The following is a 19,391-nucleotide window of genomic DNA, read 5'->3' as shown; positions in this document are numbered from 1 at the left end:
CTTCACTGCAGGCTGCCATAATAAATGCAAATGCTTCAGGAGATGCAGCCGCAGCAAACAACCTCCTCTCCCATGACTGCTATGGATTGATAGCTCGAATAAAGCCACAGGGTTGATGTAGGTACGACGCCTAAATGAAATAATGTGAAAAATGAGCACATGCTCGTATGTTTGTGCATTTATACATCTATATGTGTGTGTCAAGCTGAAGGTCTGATAGTGATGATAAATTGAGCGTCCATTTGTCCCAGGTCTGGTGAAAATCACTGATTACTGTCTGTGGAAATCACCAGAAAAGGAAGTGTAGCACTCGTTATAGAAAATTACAGACAGCACATTTCATGATAAAAAGCTTTTAGCAATGCCTAATAGTGACACTGCTTCATATTTGGGCTGGCCGTTATGACGGATACAGTAAACTGCTAGAGATTTTGCAGAATTTTTATACCGTATTAGAAATATTTGTGCAGGTACCAGTGGGAAGGACAGTTATCATGTTATTTACAAGTGAGAGTGACAAAGAAATGTGGAGCAATGATATTATTTCAATCACATAAATAAAATATCTATCTATATATACTCAATGAAAATCTATTTTAATAAATAAATACAAACTTTATATATATATATATTATATATATATAAAAATGTGTGTGACGAGACGAGAAACAAGATTGGGTTCACAAGACTTTTGCACTGTATTTTTAAGAAATACTATGGTATGTAGCCTAATTTGCGCGCATCAGGGAGCTCACGTTTTACTTTTCGCTTTTCGCAATCACTCGTACTGTGTACAGGAAGTGGTGGTGCTGAGCATACATTTTACAAGATAAGACATTTATCAGTCGCTTAGGCTCTGTTGCACAAGAATCCTCTGCCAACGTCTTGTCAGTCATCTCGCCTCATGCTCTGTCATGGCGATATCGCAAGACAGCTTTTCACCTCGATGAGAAATCTTGTCACATATTTTATTAATCTTGTCATATATATTATATATGTGAAAAGGTTGGATTAACTCAAATCAAATTTACAGCATGCACAGTAGATTTACAGGAATAAAAATGATCTATCAAATAAAAAGATTCATCATCCAACATTTTTATAAGCAGATTAAGAAAATAAAGTGAGTTGTTCTGAAACAGGTTTACAATTTTAGAAAACAGCAACAGCGAGAGAGAGAGAGAGAGAGAGAGAGAGAGAGGAAGGTTATTTTTGACTCATTTAGCCACAGTGTTTTTTTTTGTATTGAATTTGACCAGGGGGGGAAATCAAGGCTCAGAAAGTCAATAGGGTTTGTTACAGTCAGGGACCGCCACAGCGACAGCGACGAATGATTATCGAACGGCGGTCGGGCAGAGGGGAGACCTGACACATATAAAACGGTTCCTGCAGTCGTTCAATCTCGGTCTGCAGGAAGGAAGAAAAAAAAAGGGGGGGGGGGGGTGGATTTACAGAGGTCTTAAGGTGTTGTTTCTATAACAAGGAACTGAACTCTGCTTTGAGGTGAACAGATTTATATGAAATTGTCAAAGAATGTGTAGGAAAATGAGTATGTTAAGCTGACAAGGCTGTATTCCGTTGCATCCCTGTGGTGAGGATAAGCAGAGATGTGTCTTGGGGGAAGTACAACTCTTAAACAGCTCTGACTTGACATAACTCATATAGCGAACCAGGCCATTCTGCGCTGCGGCAGCAATTTGTCACAGACGCCGCACAAAATGGAGCTTTTGTGAAAAAAAAAAAAAAAAATCCAGCAATATTGTCTTTTAAAAACTAGAATAAGGACGAGCGCAGCGAGGAACAAAGATGGCGTATAAGGTAAATCTACCCTATATCTTATGACCTGAGCATATTTCAGATATCCTTCTCAAATAAATATATTGTCCAGAAAACACAATGTTCATTCATATCGTGTAGTATGTGGTAGGAATGTTAAGGTAGGAGATCAGACTGCACAATGGCCCCATTGTTAGTCTCCATGAATGAAATACACCTTCCATGCAAGTGCATTTGTTAACCTCCATAAAGATTAATGACATCCTGGTCATATAAAGGAAAGCCTGTTTCCTCTGTGGACCCAAGCACATAGGTCTTATTATACTGTACAGAGGTATGAGTATGTGTGTGTGTGTTTTGAGGGGGAGATCCGAGGATGGGATGTGATCCGACTACACCGACGCACCAGATTAGATAGCACTCTCGCTGGTCCACCATCTGCACAATGTCAAAAGAAGCTTGTGGGCAGTTTTGACACATGCAGACAAAGATGTAACATAATGGGGATGATTTTGCTCACTGTGCTCAAAATATCCCGAAGATTTGAACTTGAAAATCAAATGCAGATCTAACAATTCAAGTGCACCAATATATGAGCAAATCTGAGGTTCATGACACATTCAGAAGAACTTGAAATAGTTAATAATTTTCTGTTCAGGAAATAAAAAAAAGATAATTCAATCAATCAAGTATTTAATGAATACTTAATTATATCATTACTGAATAAAGGATTGCACCTGTAGTCCCATTAGATGACAATACTATGATACTACTGATTTCAATTTTCAATACAGAGTTCATTAGCATTCTGTAGAATGAGTTTATAGTGCAACAAATGAATGTATGTGCCTAAAAAAGACAACTTCATTCAGAATGGATAATTATACTTATCAGATTCTACAGGATAATTAGTATATTACTTGCGATATAGGCTACATTTACACAGTCATTGTTCAGGATTGACAACAAATAACAGGTGTGACTCTTGAATTGCCTTACAGGAGCGAATACAATCTGTATGAACGAATAACTTCCATAACAAAAGAATAGAAGGTTTTTTTAAAATATTAACCAACATTTTAAATATAAACATTAGGAATTTAACGTCAATACACAGTAGGAAACCATTTAAAGAACCACATTTTACAATATTTGGCCTCAGTTGGCTTTCTGTGCTGACCACGGTGAGTACAGTCAAACACAGCCCCTCTGTCTGCTCATATACTGTTCTCTGTTCATGTGTGAGGAACGGATGGAGTATTACTAGCTCCAGCTGTCAGGCAGCAGGACATTACACACCGAGCAATGCAAAGGTCAGAGGCCTGCGAATATAATAGACAAAACAAACAGAGAGAGAAAGGGGGAGCAAGATAACGTTAAACTCTCAATACACAGTGCTCTTATGACCCACGCCACAGCACCACGGAGCAAAATCCTGAATGTTTACCTCCTCCACCATTACAAAGGAAAGTCCATAGAGCTTATGAACACAAACACTCCACCCACACTCAGCACGAGCTCTGCGCTTGAACCAGTTACACTATTAAAAACCCCACCAGGGTTTGAGGTCTGACCCTGCCGTGCCCTAAGCAACAGCACTATTTAAACGACGTCTGCCGCCAGAATGTGAAAAAGAGTTGCGGGTTTGGTCAATGCTGAGAGGTGAACTCTTCCTCCTTTGTGCATCCATGAACTTCAGGCATAATGTTTAGACTTTTTGTGTAGGAGAGAAAGCGGGATGGTTCCTTAATGTTGTGGATTACAGCATGTCATGAAAGGGTAGGGTTCAGGTCAGGGGTGAAGCCTGCCTTCTTCTGGTAAGACTATCTGATGTTATTTAGAGGATCTAAATTCAATAGGCCTGGAGATGAATGTGGGAGCGTGTATTGACACGATGCATGCAGGTAAACGTGCCTTTTGTTTGGCCGTGTGGAGTGTTGCGATAAGATCAGAAACCTAAGTGTGATATACATCTGAGACACCATTAATCTGCTCTAGATGACAAACAATGGAAGAGTATCGAGAAGAGATGGGGGAGAAAGCAGAGGAATGTGTGAGAAAGAGAGATGAGATGAAAAACTATTGGAGGTAGAGGAAGGATGGAGAGAGAGAACTAAAGTTTAAAGGATTAAAGGAAGAGGAAAGAAAGAATGAAAGAAAGAAAGAAAGCTGAACGAGAGAAAAAAGAGATTAATGATAGAATGATGGTAGGAAGAAAGGAAAAAAGAAAGGAAGGCTGAAACAAGGAAAAGGTGGAAAAAGATAGATAAAGGACAAGAGGAAAAGGAAGGAAGAACAAGAAAGGATAGGTGGAAAAGGAGGCAGGAAAAGTGGAGGAATGAATGAATGAAGGAAAAAAGAATAACAAATAAAGGAAGGAAGAGGAAGAGGAAAAGGAAGGAAGTAGGGGAGGAAAGATGAACACAGGAAGTAAAACAGAAAGGAAGATATGAAGAAAGGAAGGAAAAGGAAGGAAAAGGAAAAGGAAGAAAGGAAGGAAATGGAAGGAGAAAATAAATTAAAGTAAAAACAAGGAGAGAAAGAAAGAAAGAAAGAAAGAAAGAAAGAAAGAAAGAAAGAAAGAAAGAAAGAAAGAAAGAAAGAAAGAAAGAAAGGAGGTTGAGGAAAAAAGACAGATAAAGAACAAGAAATGATATAGGACAGAAGGTGGAAAAGGTGGCAGAAAAATTGGAGGAATGAATGAAGGAAGGAACAAAAAATAAATAAAGGAAGGAAGAGGAAAATAAAGGAAGTAGGGGAGGGAGGATGAACACAGGAAGTTAAATAAAAAGAAAGATATGAAGAGAGGATAATAGTAGGAAATAAGGAGAAAATAGAGTAAATGGAAGGAGAAAGAAAAGAAAGAAAGAAAGAAAGAAAGAAAGAAAGAAAGAAAGAAAGAAAGAAAGAAAGAAAGAAAGAAAGAAAGAAAGAAAGAAATGAGAGGGTGGAAGGTGCTGGGAATTATTGAAGGAGCAGAAAAGGAAAGAAGGAGGGAAAAAGAGGAAGAGGAAGAGGAAAAGGAAGAAAGGAAGGAAAAGGAAGGAGAAAAGAAAGGAAAAACAAGGAGCAAGAAAGAAAGAAAGAAACAAAAAGGAGACAGAAAAAAGGACAGCTAAGGACAAGAGGGAAAGTAAGGAAGAACAAGAAAGGATATAGGACCGAAGGTGGAAAAGGTGGCAGGAAAAGTGGAGAAAAGAATGAAGAAAGGACCAAAAAATAACAAATAAAGGAAGGATGAGGAAATGAAAGGAAGTAGAGGAGGACGGATGAACACAGGAAGTAAAACAAAGAAAGATATAAAGGAAGGATAATAGAAAGTAAGGAACAAAAAGTATGGAGGAAATAAAAAAAGGAAAGAATGAAAAAAGAAGGGAAGTAGGGAAGGAAGGAGAGGATGGAAGGCGATGGAATTATTGAAGAAGCAGAAAAGGAAGAAGGGAAAAGAGGATGAGGAAAAGGAAGAAAGGAAGGAAACGGAAGAAGAAAAAAGAAAGGAAAAACAAGGAAGGCTAAAGTATAAATTTAATGATGGAATGACGGCAGGAAAGAAAGGAGGAAAGGCAGGGGAGAATGACATAAAGTAACGAAAGGAGAGAAGGTAGAAAAAGGCAGCAGATATAGTTGAGAACTGAATGAAACAAGGATCAAATAAAAAAATGAAGGAAGGAAGAGTAAAAAATGAAGGAGGAGAGGAAGAAAAGTAAAAAGGAATGGAAGGAAAGAAGGAAGAACAAGAAAGTGGACAGGAAGGAGGAGGGAGGGACGGAATTAATGAAAACGCAAAAGGAAGGAAGGAGGGAAAAGAGGAAGAGGAAAGGGAAGAAAGTAAGCAAACAGGGAAGGAAAAGGAAAACAGAAGGAAAAATGTGAAAAACACTAAGAGCTGGAGGAAGTGTGACAGAGAGAAGGGTCATCATGTGACAGTGATCCAGCACAGAGCAGCACACTGGAGTCCCTGGAGAGAGTTACAGTGACCGCTCCATTCATCTGCTCCCTCACCTCACTGTCACTGCAGCACACAGGTCACCTAAACACCGGCCTAATTGATTCGCCTGTCAAACGCAATGAAGGGTTGGATGTTAATAGGGGTTTTATTTGTCCCGAGGGGGGCCGACCCGACTGCCACAGGACAGTATATTTATCTATCCCCGCACACGTGTAATGCCCCGTTTCAAAGCGCTCATCTCTAGTTTATCAAGCACCCAGAGTCCCTGCCGTAATCATACCCAATGCGCCGACCCCTGATAAACGACCTCTCGGCCCAAGGCCACTCGCGGGTTAACTTAGGGGAGGAGATGAGGGCGGTAATGTGGGGGTTTGTCTCTGTTTGGGACACCGATAATGACCCGTGCTGGATCGTAATGGATGGATGCGGGTAAAGGGCGAGGGAACGACCGAGTTTATAGAGGTCCTGCAGGACAACAGGAGTGAAATAGATGCATGACGGTGGGGCAGGGATGTGGTGTGGTCCTCAGAGAGAGAGAGAGCAGGCTAGGCACCGGATTATAAAGTATTAAGTAATAAATCCTTGACATAAATCCTCCAAATATTAAATCCAAATAAAACATTTGTCCGAATATGATAAAAATTGTAAAATAAACAAATAAATATGGTAGTTCATTTAAAATCATCCCCAAAATTTCCTCAAATAAAATAAAAACTTTATACTTTTAAAATGCTGCAAGACTATTTAAAATGAATAAGTGTATATTTATATATTTATATATGACATTTATTATAATGGGTTTATGTGAAGATTTGTTTTAAGTTCATTTAAATTAAAAGTTAAATATTGAAATTATAGCTTTCAGTTATACTGTAATGTTGAATATCTATAATTAATGTTTTTAAAAATATTTCATATTTTAATTTAACTATTTCATAGAGACATCAGACCAGCATTAGTATGAGTGATATTGGCCTTCATTCATAAATGTTTCTGAGAGTAACTGTGAAATTATTACTATATTATATATATACATATATATATATATATATATATATATATATATATAAACTTTTAATTGCGATTAGTTGCGATTAATTTTATTTGATTGTATATATATATATATATATATATATATATATATATATATATATATATATATATATATATATATATATATATATATATATATATATATATATATATATAGTTGTAAGAAAAAGTATGTGAACCACTTGCAGAATCTGTGAAAACGTTAATAATAATTTTAACAAAATAAGGGAGTTGATACAAAATGCATAAAATGCATGTTATTTTTTATTTAGTACTGTCCTGAGTAAGATATTTGAAATAAAAGTTGTTTACATATAATCCACAAGACAAAAAAAAAAAAAAGATGAATTTATTAAAATAACCCCATTCATAAGTATGTGAACCATTGATTCTTAATACTGTGTGTGGTTACCTGGATGATCTACGATGTTTGTTTTGTGATGGTTGTTCATGAGTCCCTTGTTTGTCCTGAGCAGTTAAACTGAGCTCTGTTCTTCAGAAAAATCCTCCAGGTCCAGCAGATTCTTCAGTTTTCCAGCATTTTTTGCATATTTGAGCAGTGACTGAATTATTTTGAGATCCCTCTTTTCACACTGAGGACAATTGAGGGACTCAAACTCAACTATTAAAAAAGGTTCAAACATTCACTGATGCTCCAGAAGAAAACACAATGCATTAATATATGGGGGGTGAAAACATTTGGAATTTGAAGATCAAGGTAAATTGTATTTAATTTGTCTTCCAGGAAACATGCAAGTATCTTCTGTTGCTTCTGAAGGGCAGTACTAAATGAAAAAAAAAAAAATGATATTCAAGTGGAATAAGAAAAATTTGGACCTCTTCATCCTGTTCAGAAGAGTCCCTCTATTGTCCTCAGTGTGAAAAGACGGATCTCAAAATCATTCAGTCACTGTTGTAAAGGGTTCAAATATGCAAAAGATGGTGGAAAACTGAAGAATTTTTGGGACCTGGAGATTTTTTCTGAAGATCAGAGCTCAGTTTAACTGCTCAGGACAAACAAGGGACTCATGAACAACCATCATACAAAAAAAAACAGAAAAAAAAAAAAAAAAACAGTTGTAAATCATCCAGGTAACCACACACAGTATTAAGAATCAGTGGTTCACATACTTATGAATGGGATTATTTTAATAAATTCAGCTTTTTTTTGTCTTATGGATTATATGTAAAAATCTTTTATGTAAAATATCTTACTCAGGACAGTACTAAATAAAAAATAACATGCATTTTGTATGATCTCTCTTATTTTGTTAAAATTTTGCACATTTTCACATTCTGCGCGTGGTTCACATACTTTTTCTTGCAACTATATATATATATATATGGTTCGGTATGTACCTCGGTTCAGTACGTTTTCGGTACAGCAGAAGAAAAAACAAACGTTTTTTTATTTATTTTTATTTAACAGCGGTTTACTGAATAAACTATGTCTTAAAAAAAAAATCTGTGAATACTGTTGCAATTGGCAGCAACATTGTTTATGGTGCTGCTGTAATTGGTGGAAGAGATTTGAAGTGCTTACACTTTTGGATGCAAAATATATTAGCAAAATATTTTAGAATTAGGTTAGAATTATTGCGGTCACATTCTAATCTGCTCCATCTATTTGACGCACATGTAAGCACAGCAGCACTCGTTCACTGAAGTCTGTGAAGTTAAACAGGGTAATCCTTTATGTGAAATGGAAATACTTGCGTGAATTTGTAACATTTACAGGTAAGTGTACAATGCTAAGTTGTGTGCGCGTCACAAACGCATTAAATAATGTGCATCTGATGTTACACTCCCAATATATATGTATATAAATAACATTTGCATATACAATGTGGCCATCTACAGACCCTTCTGATTGGACTCAAGACACATTGGATTCCACCTGTATTTTCGTGCTGCCCACTTGTGATCAGATCACCCAAGACAGGTGTTAATACCAGGTGCAATCACAGTTTTTGTAATATGATCTCCAAATTCAACATGTTTCACATAACAGTGTCGACTACATGTCTCAACATTTTGGAAATTGAGGGATGAAAGGTACAATCATTGTTATGTGGGGAATGAAATTGAACAAGTGAGAAACACAGGAACTGAGCAGAGAAAACAAGCCCGCATTTTTTACTTTTGACTCGCAAAATACCGGTTGTGGGTTTTCGGGTGAGGTGAAAGAATAAAACAGCATCAGACATAACCCGACTGAGGTTACACACAAAAAAAAAAAAAATACAGCTCATTAAAACACATCCGACACATACACGTGTGCGGGCACTGCGCGCACACACACACACACACACACAATTCCCCCGAGAGCTCCTCCTGCAGCGCGCCATGAAGGATTAAAGCAGGCATCAAAGGGCACGGAGCACCAGTGAAATATTCAGCAGTCTCTGCGGGAACCGGGAGCTCCGGTGCATGTGTGTCTTGCACACGCACACAAAAGTCAAAGCCGAGGGATTCAGTACCTGAACCCTGTACAGAGAAAGTGTCAGACACATATTAAATATTTAACCAGCTCAACAGGGCTGGAAATGACTTCACACTATGCATATGAGCTCCACAGCTGAGGTGAGAGATGGCAAAAAAAAAAAAAACTCAAGGGGAGATAAAAAGGTCTACAAACTACAGTAGAATCATTGGAGTAATTAAGCTGGGAAAAATATTTTGTGCTGTGCAAAATATATAAAACCATTCAAGAGCACAAAAAGTACATTATATCTCAGTGAGCTTCATAAAACGTGTCACATTTCACAGTGAAATTTAAAAGTTCTCCATGCTGCCATAGTAAAATATGCAAAATATGCATATTTTTGTACACGCAAAATGTACTTATTTTTCTAACAATAGTGACATGCAATATTAAGTTATACATACCTTTTAAAGCAATTTGCAAATATTTTAATACACAGTGGTGCTCAGAATTATTGGCACCCTTGGTAAATATGATCAAAGATGACTATAAAAATAAATCTGCATTGTTTGTCCTTTTGATCTTTAATTCATAAAATGAGTAAAAATCTAACCTTTCATTGAAGGAAAAGAATTGAAAGTAGGGGGAAAATCACATTATGAAATAAATGTTCTTTCTCCAAAACATGTTGGCCATAATTATTGGCACCCCTAGAATTTTTTATGAGTAAAATATCTCTAAAGTATATTCCCAGTCATATTTACATTTTTTTAGCACACCAGGGTGATCATAAACATGAAATTGTCCAGCCATGACTTTCTGTTCCACAGGAGTATAAACATGAGGAAACACAAAGGCCAAATTCCTTAATCATTCATCACAATGAGTAAAACCAAAGAATATAGTTATGATATGCAGCAAAAGATTGTTGAGCTTCACAAAATAGAAAGTAGCTGTAAGAAAATAGATAAAGCATTGAAAATCCCCATTTCCGCTATCAGGGCAATAATTAAGAAGTTCCAATTAACTAAAGATGTTACAAATCTGCCTGGAAGACGACATGTGTCTAAATCGTCCTAATGCGCGGTGAGAAGGACAGTTTGAGTGGACAAAGACTCTCCAAGGATCACAGCTGGAGAATTGCAGAGATTAGTTGAGTCTTGAGTCTCAGAAAGCGCTAAAAAAAATATCAAACAGCACCTACATCCCCACAAGTTGTTCAGGAGGTTTTCAAGAAAAATCCTCTGCTCTCATCCAGAAACAATCTCCAGTATATTAAGTTGTCAGACATGATTGGAACTTCAAATGGGACAAGCTTCTATGGTCAGATGAAACTAAAAAAAAAGAGCTTTTTGGCAGCAAACCCACCAGATGGGTTTGGTGCACGCATGGATTAAAAAGTACCCCATGCCCACAGTTAAATATACTGCTGGATCTTTAATGTTGTGGGCCTATTTTTCTGCTGGAAATCCTGGACATCTTGTTCAGATATATGGTATCATGGTTTCTACCAAATATGAACAGATAAAAAAATCGAAACCTGACCGCTTCTGCTAGAAATCCTATAATGAGCTGTGGTTAGATCTTCCATCAGGACAATGATCCAAAACAAACATAAAAACCAACACAAAAATGTGTCACTGAGCACAAAATGAAGCTTCTGCCATGGTCTTCCCAGTCCCCTGACCTGAACCCTAAAGAAAATGAGTGAAGTGAACTGAAGAGAAGAAGCACCAACATGGAGCTGGGAATCTGAAGGTTCTGGAGAGATTCTGCATGGAGGAATGGTCTCTGATCTCTTGTCAGGTGTTCTTCAAACTCATCAGGCATTATAGAAGATGAATCAGAACTGTTTTCTTGGCAAAAGGAGGTTGCAAAAACTATTGAATAAAAGGGTGCCAATAATTGTGGCCAACGTGTTTTGGATATAAACATTTATTTCATAATGTGACTTTTCCCCAACTTTCAATTCTTTTTCTTCAATGAAAGGTTAGATTTTTGCTAGTTGCAAGTTTATGAATTAAAGATCAAAAGGATAAACAATGTAGATTTATTTTTACAGCCATCTTTGATCATATTTACCAAGGGTGCCAATAATTCTGAGCACCACTGTAGATTTAATTTTTTTTAAGCTTCAACAGTGTAAGGAACTTTTTATCCCTTTTTAACTTTTTATATAAAAGTAAATCTTTAATATTTTTTCCTCATTTGAGTATTAACAAATTGCAAAAATGTTTTATTGTTGCATTACGGAGATTTTGAGAGGAATATGTGTTTGACTGTCAAGAAAAACAATGTCACAATGCAAAAAAATCTTAATGGCTCTTCATAATATATTATATTTTATTTTTGTCTTTTGATTTTGGGGTGAAGTATGACCTAGACTTGTTCTTGACATATTTAGTGTATTAAGAGAGGCTAAGGACACAAAAGATTCACAATGTACAGCAGAATTATTTGAGTAATTAATGTTCATCCAGGAGGGAAAACATATTGTGCTGTGGAATATAAAGAACAGTTCAAGAGCACACAGGGTAGATAAATGTCTAGACGTGCCAAAGAGAACGTGTGTGTGCGTGTGAATACACAGACTGTATGTTTTTCGGGTCACATAACAAAGAGCAAGTGTGCTCTTTCCAAGCCCGTATGCTTCCCTCTCGCTCCTTTTCTTCCCTCTTGGCAGGTATAAAAAGCCTCGCGGAAAAGAAAATGAAGACCTGTGCATTCACACATCAACGCAGGACGACATGACTTTGAAATATGGATCATTTCAGGAAGCCAAAGAGTAATAAGAGCCCGCTCTGATAGACAGATGGAAAGACACAGTTAGCCCTATTCACCCACCTCAACCCTATTCACACACTAAAGCCTTTTCATACACACAAAAGACCCACAGAGACCCCGGACTGCGCTCTGTTTAACTAAAGGAAGGCCAGAGGTGCGGTAAGGTTACCTGACCTACCAGACATGATCCACAGATAAATGGTGAAGAAGTAGGGTGGAGATCTTGAGGTTCTCAAAAACTTGATGCTGGTCATGGTTAATTTACTATGTGAACCTTAAAGTATACTTACATTACAACGACAAACACCCTGGAGCAACCTGGCGTCAAGTGTCTTGCTTCTTATACAAAAATGTCTCATGGTAACCATATAAATTGCCAGTTAAAGAAAACATGACCTGAAATCCATTGCTTGCTATATACACTAATGTGCCAAAAAATTATGACCACCTGCCTTAATATGCTGTTGATCCTCCGCGTGCTGCCAAAGCAACATGACCCGGTGAGGCATGTGCCTTGTTTCCACCGAAATTACCCGGAACAATCTGTCCCAGAACTTTTCCCCCTCCCAAACCTGTTGCTGTCTGCGTTTCCATCATGGTCTAAAGTACCGTGAAGATTAAGTCCGGTGACGTAAGACTGCGTGCGACTTTACAGTTCCCGCTGGATTTCGTCCTCCGCATACAAGCTTAATAAAGCCTGAACCTCGTTGTTGGTCCAATGGTCGTAAACTCCATTGTTGATTCGAATAGCAAACAACTCTTACTGCCTGCACAGCAACAGAGTTTTAATAACGGTGGTTGAAATAAAATGCTGTGTGGAGTCAACCAATCAAAAAACCAATCAGCATGTTCAGTGCCCAAGTCCCCACTCCCGAAAGTTACTGAACTTTGAAAAAGTACTACCTTGCGAGCAGGGACTTTCTGAGGGGGACTTCATTTAGATCCTGGTCCCTGCGGTTGAAACACACCGAGTACCAGTGGAAACACAGCTATGGACTCTACAAGACCCCTGAATGTGTCCCTTGGTATCTGACACCAAGATGTCCTTCAAGTCCTGTAAGTTGCGAGGTGGAGCCACCGTGGATCGAACTTGTTGGTCCAGCACATCCCACAGATGCTCAACTGGATTGAGATCTGGGGAATTTGGAGGCCAGGACAACACCTTGAACTCTTTATCATGTTCCTCAAACCATTCCTGAACAATGTGTGCAGTGTGGCAGAATGTTTTATCCTGCTGAAAGAGGCCACTTCCACCAGGGAAGACCATGAAGGGGTGTACCTGGTCTACAAAAATGTTCAGGTAGGTGGCATGTGTCAAATTTAAGTCCACATGACCGGCTGGACCCAGTGTTTCCCAGTAGAACATTGCCTAGATCATCACACTCCCTCCACTGGCTTGTTGTCGTCCCACAGCACATCCTGGTACCATCACTTTCACCAGCCACATATGTGGACACACATATATGGCTGGCCACATATCAAAGAAAACAGGACTCTTCAGACCAGGTGATCTTCTCTCACTACTCCAAATTCCAGTTCCGACACTCACATGCTCACTGTAGACACTTTCGACGGTGGACAGGGGTCATCATAGTCACTCTGGCTGGTCTGCGGCTACATAATCTCATACGCAGAAGAGTGTGATGCACTGTGTTGTGACACATTCCTCCCATAACATCATTAAAACTGTGTGTGACTTGTGCCACAGTAGACCTTCTGTTGGCTTAACAATTTGGCCCTTCTCAAAGTCACTCTTTTTTTTCCTGCCCACTTCTCCTGCATCCAACATGTTGATTACGAAAACTGTTTGTTTGCTTACCATCTAATCTAACCAGACCTTAATATGTGGCCTTGTTAGAAAATGATCAACCACATTCAATTCATCCATCCACCCATCCATATACAAAACAAAAACATTTGCTCAATGTTTTTCTTACATTCAACAGGAAGTTATATTGCATATATTGCAATATTTTTCCACAGATAGATTTTTTTCCATTACACGCACATTGAACAGACGTCTGTTCTATGCATATGGGTCATTGACGAATAAGGTTTTTAAAAGTGTAAAAAAAACCTAATGGGGATATAATAGGTTGTTTGCACATGACGTCACAGCAGCAGCGCGAATGAATCTGGAGGGCAGGGACTGATTTATCTATATAGGAATCCTATCTAAAACTCAAAATTCTAATGTTTTGTGTCGTTTATGGTTCCTCAAATCGATAAAATCGAGAATCCAGAAGGTGTTTATATCATTTACATAACTTATACCGTTTTTTTATAACTTATATTGTTTTTTAACTTTAAAAGTTGTCGCCTTTAATAGCGTTTTGCGTCTGCTGATACTGAAATGAATATGGATACTTGCTTACCTTATTTGTTTTTGACTTGGTTAAATATCCACATTCTTCATGGTATCGTTTGCGGGGAAGAGAAGCTATTTTATCCCACTGAATGATAGTTTGGTGTTTTAAATTCCATTTTGTAGTATTCCGTTCACAATGTTGATCTGGTTACCATGATAACAGTGTCATGCGCTGCTGCTTCAGCCATCATATGGTAGAAAATGTCCAAATAAATGTTTAACAAGCTGACAGAAGTTGATTCAACAACAAAGACAACACTTTCAAAAACACTCAGCTATATGATTATTTTATTGAGTGATAGGGAGTGGGTTAAATCAGTGACATTATTAGTGTCTTCCCGTCACCTCCTCAGCCTGCTTCCCTTAGTGTGTTTTTACACATATAAAAGGCAACAATTGTATTACACCGTCCAGTTTTTTCTTTGAACGATGACATGAGCTCCTGTTGCAATTCTCGATTCAGCATAAATTACCTACAATGGCGACATTTTTCACAATCGCGACAGAAAATCAAAAATACTGCCCTAACTTCACTTATAGAAAGGTAGCGCGATATAAACAAACCCATACTAGAACTGAACGTGGCATGACAGCAGCTTCAAATTCTCTATATCTACCTCCTCGATGGCAGGAAAGTCTTTCAATTCAGTGGAAAAGTCACTCATCTTCATAACATAAAGATCACGTCCAACATATGTTGTGATTTTCTGTTTATACCTTTCTAAACCAGCACAGAAAGGACTTTTCTCCATCTCTTCCATTCTAATTTTCACTGCTTGCCCTCCACCGGTATTTCACGCGTCACCAGAACCACAAGATTACAAACAACCTATTAAATTAGAATTTTTTTTAAGTGTAAATGAGTTTATGTGGTTTTTATAAAGATTTTTAAAATATCTTTATATGTAGGAAAATATAATTAAAACCTTCTGGATTCAATAAAATAGATCTAGTTCTACTACCTTACATACTTTGGATGTCATATCTTTGTTTTTTATTATTATTAAGGCCTTTGGAAAAAAATGACCTGTCACGTCATTGACCCATATATACTATCACACAGCTATGGTATGGAATCTATGGTTACCATGTTAAATCTCATATGGGTCAATGGCACATTGATGTTTCATGCATTGCAGGGTTGAAACTTGCAACCCCAGGCCAGACAACTTTATGGACTGTAGATGTTAAACCGAAATAAAACAACATGAAAAGAAGAGTAACGCCTGTCTGATTCTCTCCAGAAAGAAGCTTAAGTGTGATGCATTTCACAGAGATGCTTTACTATGTAACCATATCAAATATTCAAAAGAAAAACATTCACTTGACCTTCAAAGAGAAGACAAATGTAATAAAGATGTGCAACACCAGAACCCACCCAAAAGGATTGTGTTTGGATATAAAATCAAGGCCTGGTTTCACAGACAGGGCTTAGATTAAGCCAGGATTAGACCTTAGCTCAATTAGGACATTTATAGCTTTTATATACATGCCTTAGAAAAAAAAAAAAGAAGAAACATTACTGGTGTGCTTCTTGAGTCAAAACAATGGCTCTGACATATTTTAAGAAGTTGCTTTCAGTTAAAACAGCTCAAACATGCATTTTAGTCTGTGACTAGACTTAAGTTTGATTGAAGAACTTAAATCTGAGGTGAACATAAATCTTCAGAAGCAGGTAAAGGCTCATTCCTATGGGCTGCATGTATTGTTTCAAATGTTTCGGGAAGACATGGAAAGAGCCCAATAGAAATCCCTGTTTTCATTCTCCTACTGTAAGCCAGAGATCAAAAAGAGGTGGATGAAAAAAGATTACAGAGGAAGATGAGAAAGAGAGCGGCTCACAGGCTGTACCAATTAGCGTTTTGGCATCTGCTTCCCTTTATCGACTCGAGCTTGTGTACTGTACATCCTTCACCATACCAATGCGAATTAGTGTTCAGAGCTGATTCAAAAACCCACAAACGAGAAGTGAACAAACCTACACTATTGAAAAACAGACATTTTTTTCTGAGGACGTTCAGAGGGCTGAGCGTCAAATCAAAGACTCAGCGAACAACACAGAAAAGACAAAAGAGACCATGCCCGTTCTGCTAGCTTTACTCCAACTGCTTCAAAGGGACCATTATTTACACCAACAAAGTGCATTTTTAAATTCTCAAAGTGAGAAAAAGACAAACAGAGCAACTGAATCCTAGATTACGTATTAGCTGCAAACACTATGTACATACTATGTTTTGGGTCAGTTTAAAAAAAAAAAAAAAAAAAAAAACTTTTTTTTATTCACCTTTATTCAGCAAGAACACATTAAATTGATCAAAAGTGACAGTAACGACATTTATAATAGTTACAAAAGATCTCTATCAACGAATTCTGAAGAAAAAATGTTTCCCTCAACAATATTAAGCCGCACAACTGTTTTCAACACTGATAATAACAAATGTGTCTTGAGCACTAAATCAGCAGCTTTACCATCACAATAATAAATTACATTTTTAAATATATTTAAAAAAAAAAAATGTTATTTTAAATTGTAATAATATTTCGCACAATATTACCGTTTTTACTATATTGTGATAAAATAAATGCAGCCTTGGTGAGCATAAGAGACGTTTTTTTCCAAAAACATTTAAAAAATCTTGCCGACCACAAACTTGAAAGGGTAGTGTATAAAAAAAAAATCTGTAATGCATGAATTTTGTAGATAATATTTGGCTAAAATGTATACATATTCTTCATCAAAAGCAGTATGCCACCATGACATACCATTTACAATGCATTACGGTTGGAATTAGTATTATCTTGCATACTATATCTAGCACAGAAATGTGAACTGGGATTCAGCCAGAGAGAGAATCATGTTGTCTTTAACCATATGTGCATGTGTTAATTGAGAAATCATGGCCGAAACATATTAGTCATACTTATGATTTTGTTTGGAGTAAAACAGACTCACTTGACGAAGGATGTGCATATAGTTGTGTAACTGATGCCATAACTGTGTACTTGTGCTGCCACAAATAATGATGGGAAACATAGTTTGGTTCCACAAAATCTGTCTAATCTGATAATATATCAGCTCAATGAATCAAATTTTCTGGCATGCTTTATCATTATTCTTTAAAACGCTAAATAGTCAACATTCACAACTACTTATTGATCAATAACAATTTGCTTTCATTGTGATTCTTTAATTGACACTCATCCTCTTTGGAAAGTTTGGCTTAAAGAAAGTTTCCAACTGCTGACAACTTTACAGCAACATTGATGTGCACTCAATGATAATTCCGACATGACTTGAACACAACAATAGATAAAGCATCATTTAAATGCCTAATGAGCATCTTTCGCTCTTCATTTTTCTGTATTAGCACTACCACTAAAAGCTAGTGCTAAAAGCTTCCCGTCTTTATCAGGAAGTGAAAAAGAGAAAGAAACAAATTGCATTTTATTCCAACCAAAATCACTTTAACACGCTTCATTAACTCATAAGTAGGAACTTGAAGGAAGGCAGCATTATTCATGCAGATCTCCATTCAGTCTGCCAGAAGTAGTGGCTGTTGGGAGGAAAGAGATTAGAATCAACTGCAGTCTGGGAGGAGGGTGGGCGACACTACAAGCCGTGCACCTTATATCGCTTGTAAGGAGTCCAGGGCAAAGGGTTTAGTAGTAGTCAACAGGAAAAGGGGGTAAGTGAATAAATGCCCATGTGAGTGAGAAAGAGAGTCACGGTGATAAAGGCTATTGTCTTAACCTTTCTATATAGGGTGTTGCCAGGGTCAGAGAGAATAGGCACTTACAATGGACAGGATGTCATATAAACTGGCAGTTGTTTTCTTTTTCCCATCTGAGTCTTGTGGAAATTAACATGAGCAGAAGGAACAACACGTGAAACACAAGCAGAAATCAGCATTTACAAAAAAACAAAACTTATATTATTACATATTACATTTTCTTTACACAGTGAAGAAATGAAACCATATTATTGCTTTCAAATACTTAAAAGGCTGGAAAACATCTTGCTTCTAATATTATTTACTGTTTTTTTGTATACACAATTTAATACATTTACTTCAAGTCTCAAAAAGTATTTTGCTACCAAAAAATATTCAGATAAAATGCTTACAAAAAAAAAAAAAAAAAAAAAAAAAAAAATTCTTGTGATTATTATATTTAGGTGCATGTCAAAAAAACAAAAACAAAAAATAGATATATAAATAAATGTAAAACAGAATCCTCATTATTTCTATAGTATTAGTCCAAAACATTTTTAAAAATTGTAATAAATATATATATACTACATCAAAATTTATTCAGACACCTTGAACATTTCATTCAGTTTATTCACTATTGTTTACAAAAATGGTAATAAAATGTGACAAGATCTCAGAGTTAAGCCGCGGTCACACTAGACTTTGAATGTGCGAAATTTTTTCAGATGCTGTAACGGTCGTGATATGACGCGTCTTTTTTATAAACATGAATTCAACACGTAACTTAAAGTAATACATTTAAAATGTAAAAATATAGAACCTACTCGACTTTACTGCAAAAATATAATTCTATTAATTCAGCTAAGAGGTCATGCCGTGACGAACTGATCTTCTACTGGTCGCACGTCTTCACGTGATGCGAATTCGCAGGTCAGAGTTCACCAAACTTGAACTTTGGAACGCAGCGAAATGCGAAATTTTTCGCACGAGCTTGCGTTTCCGGTCTGACGCATTCGAATGCGTTTGAATGGAAGTCAATGGAAGGAAAAGTGCAGTGTGACCGCACCTCTAAACTGTGTCAGAAAAAAATAATCTTAATTATGTCAGATAAAACTTAAGCAAAACATGGTCAGGTCAAAGTGTCTGATTAATTTTTGGTTCCAAATTTTTATCAATTTTACTGGTAGTCCACTGTATGAAGAATTTTTGGGTATAATATGTCACACTTTATCTCAAACTCATTTCAGTTTTTTCTTAAAACACAGGAGAATGTAATATAACACACAAGATTCATGATGCCATAAGAGACCATTTGGCTTTTTATTT

General features: G+C 37.0%; 1 protein-coding gene across 1 annotated transcript in view; it reads right to left on the bottom strand.

Annotated features, from left to right (window-relative positions):
- Positions 1-19,391, bottom strand: part of mpped2a (metallophosphoesterase domain containing 2a) — a 75,158-nt gene that overhangs the window by 6,487 nt on the left and 49,280 nt on the right. The gene's annotated exons all lie outside the window — the stretch shown is intronic.

The sequence above is a fragment of the Megalobrama amblycephala genome, linkage group LG3 (assembly GCF_018812025.1).
Source record: "Megalobrama amblycephala isolate DHTTF-2021 linkage group LG3, ASM1881202v1, whole genome shotgun sequence".
NCBI classification, from domain to species: domain Eukaryota; kingdom Metazoa; phylum Chordata; class Actinopteri; order Cypriniformes; family Xenocyprididae; genus Megalobrama; species Megalobrama amblycephala.
The sequence above is the reverse complement of the archived record's forward strand: the minus strand, read 5'-3'. Positions and strand labels throughout refer to the sequence as shown.